Source organism: Meriones unguiculatus, chromosome 7 (genome assembly GCF_030254825.1).
Source record: "Meriones unguiculatus strain TT.TT164.6M chromosome 7, Bangor_MerUng_6.1, whole genome shotgun sequence".
NCBI classification, from domain to species: domain Eukaryota; kingdom Metazoa; phylum Chordata; class Mammalia; order Rodentia; family Muridae; genus Meriones; species Meriones unguiculatus.
In genome coordinates, this window is record NC_083355.1 from 84,051,918 (window position 1) to 84,059,640 (window position 7,723).

At 47.2% G+C, this 7,723-nt stretch overlaps 1 long non-coding RNA gene across 1 annotated transcript; it reads right to left on the reverse strand.

Annotated features, from left to right (window-relative positions):
• Positions 1–271: 271 nt before the first annotated feature.
• On the reverse strand, positions 272–7,461 carry LOC132655438 (uncharacterized). The gene is made up of 3 exons (XR_009593248.1): positions 7,318–7,461; positions 2,896–3,139; positions 272–441 (listed from the first exon to the last, which is right to left on the reverse strand). It is a non-coding gene; the product is annotated as an uncharacterized LOC132655438 (long non-coding RNA).
• Between the last annotated feature and the right edge of the window lie 262 nt (positions 7,462–7,723).

Here is a 7,723-nt window from a genome sequence, read left to right on the forward strand (position 1 = left end):
CTTCCTTTTGTCCCGAGTCGTCCATTCCTCCGTCCCTTCCCCATTCTATTAGTATTTGTTGGACCTCTAAAGCAGGCTGGGAAAGTGAGTAGCATTTTTGCGTCCCTGCCTTTATCAGTTTACAGTTGAGCTGTACCAGCTATTAATGAAAGTGACTCATAGACAGTCTTTATCTTACAAATGGAGAAGATTCTAAAGGGTCAATGGATTCATTCAATCTCCAGAAAAGACTCAAAAGACTGTGGCATCAGACTTGTATGAGGGGCTGGAGGGAGAGATGGCTCAGTTGTTAAGAGTGCTGGCTGCTCTTGCAGGGAACCTGGATTTGGTTCCTGGTACCCACACGGTGGCACACAGCCATCCATAACTCTAGTTCCGGGAATATAGCATCCTCTTCTAACATCCACAGATGCCAGGCACACCCGTGGTGTACATACATACCTGCAGGGGGAAAAAAAAACATTTAAAATAGCATGACTTTGTATGAAATGAAGCGAAACTCCTCAACAGATGCACATTCAAAGATGAACTTTAGGTATTTCTTGGATGACCTGTGCAGACTAAAGTAAATAAGAAAAACCATGGTGTGTGCTTTTTGGTCCTTTGTCCTAATTGAGCCTAAACCACGAGAGGGTAAGGCCCAAGGTGTGAACCTAGGCGTGGTGGTGCAGGCCTGGAATCTAAGTACCAGACCCAGTGTCTGAGGTGGGAGGATTGTGAATTTGAGGTCAGCCACACCTACATAACGAGGCCCTGTCTCAAGATACGAAGTAAAATGAAAGAACTAAAGACGTGTTCTTTGTAGTTGCAAACATTTTGTCGAAGTGAGCATTTTAAAGGGAAAGGCAGTTTGACCCAAACTACTACAATACTCAGAGTGTAATTATGGATGCTGAAGATAATGACGACACAGAGGAAACATTTGCATGCCAAAAGAGAGGGAACAGAAGTGGAAAGGACTGGACCACATCAGGACCAAAACCCAAACTCTGAGTCTGGTATCTGAGGCATGCAGCGAGCATGAACTACAAAAGGCACAGGCAGCCCTGACACTGCAGCCTGGGTGTTTGCGGTTCCGGTGGCCTCTGTCTTGACCTGACTCCTACACACCACCTGTGGCTCTCCTTGGCAGATGTCCCGTAGTCCTGGCATCATAAACTTCCTGGGTCTCTATTGTAGCCTGTAGCTCACACTTATTCATGTATTTCCTTCTCAGAAGCTGCCTATGTGTTTCCTGGCCTTTTAGGCTTTTCTTAGAAATTCACAGAAGCCTGCACGACTCTTTTACTCTTGCATTTCGTATTTCTGCATCATGTGGACAAGGCTGTTATCTGGGCCCCCCTTAAACCATAGCTACAGTGCCTTCTGAGTACAAGGGTGGCCGAATCCGGGGAAACATTTCTCTAGCCGGCCCTGCGGGAGCAGAATGTCCCAGTGGGTTTACTTTTTTCAAGGGAAAGTCTTTGAAATTAGTTTTTAATTATATCTGGGAGCCTGGGAGAGATGGGATCTGGCCAATTTTGAGAGGCCTTGTAGGTATCCTTTCTATTGTTCTGATATAAAGCACTTTACTTTCCCATAGGTATGTGTGTGGCTTGTACACAGGTGTGTGTGTGTGTGTGTGTGTGTGTGTGTCTGAAACAGATGACAACCTTCAGTGTCATCTTCAGGAATATAATGCATCTCCTTTGAGACAGGGTTACTCATTGGCCGGCACCTCGGTAACTGAGCTCCAGTCAGACCGGCTGACCAGCGAGCCCCAGGGAGCTTCCTGTCTCTTAATCTGTGGGACACAAGCATATGTCACCACACCTGGCTTTCTCACATGGGCTCTGAGGACCAAACTTAACAAACATGCACTTTGAGACATTCACTCAGCCCCACCTATTTCGATGGTCTGATCTTTTCAGAAACCATCTTGGTCAGAGCCTTCTTCAGCCCCAATTTTACAAATTGCAAGTTTTCCGCGTAGTGATTTTGCTCCTGATTCTTTCTGTAGAACCAGTTTAATGGAGCTAGCAACAGCCACGTCACAGACTGAATACTTGGACTTGACTTGGAAGTGTCAGGCATGGCTAGATGCAGCCAAGTTCTTTGTCAGCATGTAACTCAGGTGACCTATACGGGAATCCCCAACAGATTCCTCATTTCCTCTGGAACCTCAAGGACACAGTCATCACTGTCTTGGTTCCTACAAGCATCTGAGACTACTGCACTCCCACCAGAACCATCCATCAAGCTCTGTTTACAGCGCTCTAGGCTTTGTCTCTCCCACACCTCTGGGCCTTTTCAAACTCTCCCCACAATCCAGTCCCAGAGGCTTGAGAACACAGTCAACACTAGTAACAGTAACTCTGTATCTCTGATAACAATCTTTTAGCTTCTTTTGTTTGTTTGTTTTTTGGTCACTGAGAGGAAGGATTTATTTTGGTTTGTGGTTTCAGGTATTTCAATCCACAGTGACTTTATTGTTCTGGAGCCTGTGCTGAGGCAGAACACCAAGGTGGGAGGAGCTTATGATAGGTCTTTTGGTGGACAGGAACCATAGAGAGAGACTGTAAAAACCCAGGACAAAATACCTCCAAGGACCCACCCACCAATAGCCTTCCAGTTAGAGGCCACCTCTTAGAGTTTCCAGCACTTCCCAAAATAGAGCACCACTGGGGACAGAACAGCCTTCGATAACCAAGCTTTTAGAGAGACACTTCATCTCCCAACCACTACGACACTCTAAATGGAAAAGCATTTATTTTTATTAGATTAGGTCTTTAAAAATTCATGGATGAAGAGCTAGGGATGTGGCTCAGTTTGTAGAGTGCTTGCCTGGCGTGCCCCAAACTCTGGGTTTGATCCCAAGCTCCGAGCTCCAAGCAAACTGGGCATGGCGGTACCCACCTGTAATCTCAGCGTTTGGAAGGTGGAGACAGGAGGACCGAGAAGTTCAAGGTAATCGTTAGTTAGCTACGTAGCAAGATCAAGGCCATGGGTTAGGGGGGCAGGAGGCCATGTCTCCAAAAGAACTAGCAGAATCCTGCACGAACATCTGCCAGGATCCGGGCTCAGCAGGAGAAACGGAAGTCCTCCATCCTCCTTGTATGGATCACAAATTCAAGGCCACCCTGGGCTCCACAACGAGATTCTGCTTCACCCAAGAAAGAAATTAAAAGAAAAAAAATCTGTTAGAGTGGCTTCTACCTCTGTCGCTATTGAGACACTTACATAAATCCAGCGTTGGGAAGCCACCCCCTAGGACAGGTTGTGCCTGCTTGATCTGTGTGGGTAAAAGTGAATGACCATGCCCTGCTTACGGCATCGGGAAGCCAGTAATGGGCCCTGGGGCTTTTACTAGCAATTGCTGCAAAAATTCAGCCTGTATAGGCGTGTGCTTGCCAAGGAACAGCAGACATAAGGAACTGCGCATCTCAGGGGGTCTGCTGATGTAGATCCTTCCACATGAAGGGTCCTATCCATCTGTTACTCCGTTAGTGCACACTCTCACCCTTCTTTCATTTCGCCATAGGCTCCTTCCGTGAGGGAGGCATGATGTTCCTGATAGTCAGGTTTGGAAGAAGAAACTTCACAGGCATGGGCCAGGCCTCTTTCCCCCTTCCTTGTCCACAGAAAATGGGCTTTTAGCATTGTATATTCTCTGTAATGAATATAGGTCTTTAGAGTTGCCTGAAACGTGGCTGAGTAAATGGGCCCAATACTGGGGTCCAATATTAAAATGCTCACCTGCCTACATTGCTTACATGTTAAAAAAAAGGGGAACTGGGGCTGTGAGAGATGGCTCAGTGGTTAAGAGCATTGTCTATTCTTCCAAAGGACCTGGGTTCAATTCCCAGCCATCCACATGGCAGCTCACCAATTTCAAGGGATCTGACACCTTCACACTAATGCCCACAAAATAAAATTAAATAAATTTTAAAAAGAAAGGGGGAATGCTTTGATCTCTATGAGCCAATTTAGTTTTTCTTTTTTATCATGGGATCTGGTCCAGAAATTAGGTCTGGAGAAATGGTTTAATACTGTACTATGCCACTGGCCAACAACAGGCACCCGTGATGCCTCCTGTTTTGAAGTGCCAGCAGCTTTTAAGGCGCTGTACCTTTGTATCTCTGTGGTCTTCACCATAACGAGGCAGGATATCATCAGCTCAGGATATGGCTGTCAGCATTTTCTAACTTCTATATATTGTGACACACGTAGGACATCTGGAAATATCTATGTGTACATATACGCACAGACATGCACATATAAATACACAGGCATGTAATAATTTAAGAAAGGTATGAGGCCTCCAGGATTCCCACTGCTTTAAGCCTTGCCTGGTCACTCCGCGCGCTGGGTTTTTGGGGTTGTTCAGAGCCATCTACTCCTCACCGGTTGGGAGATTCTATCTTAGGGAAGTGTGTGAACCAGTTCAAGATTACAAGGTCACACTACATGTGGTAATTTGCACGAGAATGGCCCCCAATGCTTTCTCCACAGCTGGCAGAACTGTTTGGGAAGGATTAGGAGGCCTGGCCTTATTGGAGGAAGGGTGTCACTCGGGGTGGGCTTCGAGGTTTCAGAAGCCTTGCCCTTCCCAGGTAACTCTCTCTTGTCTCAACACGTAGGCTCTCAGGAAGCCTGCCTGCTTACTGCCACCCTCCCTGCTCTGTCGGTCACGGACTCTAGCCCCTAGAACCATGAACCCCCAGCTTAATGCTTCTTTTTATAAGTTGCCTTGGTCACCATGTTTTGTCACAGCAAGGGAAAAGTAACTAAGACACTAACTAGATGTTTAAGTCCAGATCCTCTGAATCTCGACCCAAACAACTTCAAACGCAGTCTGCAGCGAGGGAAGCCTTTATTACCAGCATAAGCCCTCATTATAGCTTACAAGGTCAGAGAGCGTTCAAGCCTGCTTTTCTTATCCCCAGCTGTCTATGTCTACCGGATCACACAGACATACAGTCTGTCCCCTGACATGTCTTCTCCTCTGTGAACCAGAGCAGCCTGCCCTGGTTACGTTCTCCACAGGTCAGGTCCAGAGATGAGAGAATCTGCTTTAGTCTTGTGGCCTGGGTAGCACCCCTTTTTGTCTTGCACCCTACTATGGGGGCAGGCGAGGCTTGTAAGGCAATCCAAATGCAGGTTTGCCTCTCAGTGCAAGAGAAGCTGTCCTCTCCAGCGTGAGCAGAGCAGTAGATGCTGCATTGATTAATAGTGTTGACAGGAAGGGGAGCTATGAAAAACGATAGAAATATAGCATAAGCTTTTTTTGTTGTTGTTTTGATTCTGGGAAGTGAATAGAACCTTGTACGTGCTAGGTATGTTGGTGGCTAGTCAGGTTTTTTTTTTTTTTTTCTTCTTTGGTCAATTTGACACAAGCTAGAGCCACGGGGAAGAGGAAATGTCAACTGGGAAAAATGCCTCCATCTGGGCCTGTAGGCAAGTCTGAAAGCATTTTGTGGACTAATGATGTGGGCGGGCCCAGCCCACTGTGGGCGGTGTTGCCTGTGGGAAGGTCGTCCTATACTGGATAAGAGAGCAAACCAGGAAGTAGCGTTCCTCCACGGCGTCTGCTTTAGTTCTTGTCTCCAGGTTCCTGCTTGAGTTCCTGCCCTGACTTTCTCTCAAGTTGGTTTTGGGTTTTAGCACAATAGAAAGCAAACCAGACCACTAGGCCACTGGGCAAGTGCCCTCCCAATGAGTATACCCTCAACCATTCCTTAACCCTTTAAATTCAAAGTATACGTGTGTATTCAGGCACCATCTTATTTATGTGAGGGCCGTGACATTTTCCCAGAACACACATGTGTTAGTTAAGGTTCTTGCTCTGTCTTTCTTACCTTAATTGGGCCCACAATTCATTTATTCCGAAAGTATATATCGTGTTCCACGATGTGTCAGGTGTATTTAGGCACGATGGATGTATCAGTAAATAACACAATCTGTATTCATGGAGGTACATTCGCTTAGGATTGTCTGTAAGTCTCAGGGGTTTGTTTGGTTTTGGATTTGCAGGGCTGGGGTTGGAACTCCCAGCCTCACCATGCCAGGCATGCACTCTGCCGAACTGCCTTCCCAGCAGATTCAGCTGGTTTAAAGAGGAACCAGAGCTTAAAGACACAAGGCACTAATCCGAGAGGCTCATGCTTTTTACTGGTCCCTCTCTGCTTGTCTTACCCACACCAACCAGTTCAACAGCAATATTTCTTTCGTGTGTGACATGTCCTCATGGAGCCTCTCCAGCGCGTACCACTCTGGGTTTCATAGGAACAGGAACTCTTGTTTTTCATTCATGTATCATTGGTTTTCACAGTAATTAAATTGTATCATTAAAATGACAAGCATAATGGCAGACGTGGGTTGTGAACAAATAGCGCTGACCTCTGGTGAGCACTGAGCTCAGTCTGTGACACAGAAGCGCCCGAGAGCACCTCTCTTAGCGGAGCATTGGGCATGCAGGGCATGAATGTGTTTTACAGAGTGAGAGGGGCAGCTGCTAGCCTGCTGCTGGGTTGGGTCCAGGGCAGGCTTAAGGCTTCTGCCTTCCCTGTCCATCTCAGTTCAGATGTGCAATAGGCTCTGATGGGTTTGTGTCACTCACACTGAAGGGCTCAAACGCTCAGACTCTTCCCTTGATGCCCCTCTCTTCCCCTCCCCTTCGCACCTTTTCTCTTCCTCCTCCTCTTCCTTTTCAAAGTCTCACTGCATAGCTCAGGATAGCCTCAAACTGTATCTTTGGTTAGCCTTGGATTCATAATCCTCCTGCCTCTGCCTTCTGAGAGCCAGGATCCATAAGAACATACCACAGCCCAGTTCTAGTACTTATTTTAAAGCTTTACTAAGGTGGGGAGACCAGGGGCTGCTGCACTTTATACAGCCACTTTTTGTCTATGATGCATGGCTTTTCATGTGCTGTTCTCTGTTCCTCTTCAGTCTTCCCTGGCTGATCTCCTTGGTCAGGGCCCACCCTTCTCCCTGTTGCAGTGCTTCCTTAGGATAACAGAGCCCCCCACCCAGCTCCTTCCTGTGTCTCACAAAACCTGTGCCTTCAGAGGCCAACCGAGAAGCATTACAGAGTAGATGCAAATTCTGGTCTACGGACAGGGTAAAGGAGAATCAAGAAAACCTTGGCTTCTTCCTAGCAAAAGCTATGTGGAAATCAGCACACACACACACACACACACACACACACACACACACACACACACGAGGCAGCACACACACACACACACACACACACACACACACACACGAGGCAGACAGAGACAGAGAGAGAGCATTAGCTCTAGCCCTCTAGTTTTTGATAAAATTTTACATTACCTTGTTACTATGAATTAGCTCTATTTTTCTGTCTTGAATTTCACAACAAAGAGTCTTCTCTGCCCCCATCAGCTGAACTTCCCTTCCAGAAACCCCCAGGAGGACCAGTGGCCTTGGGTTCAAAGAGCTTCTCCGTGAAATGAAGCACTTCATTGGTCCTCTGCAACTGGGCAGATCCTGGTCATCTGTGTAATGGGGAAGGCGAGCAAGGCCCATCCCCACAGCGCCACCTCCAGAGAGCGAGACAGAAACAAGCCGGCCACTGCAGCAGAAGGCGGACCGTCCTAGGTCCCACGAGGCTTCTGAAGTGACAAGAAGGTGATGGAGATTATTCAATCCCAACAGCGTTGTTATGGATAAGGAAGTTGAGACACTGGGCACAATGACCTGCGGAGGACAGGGCTAC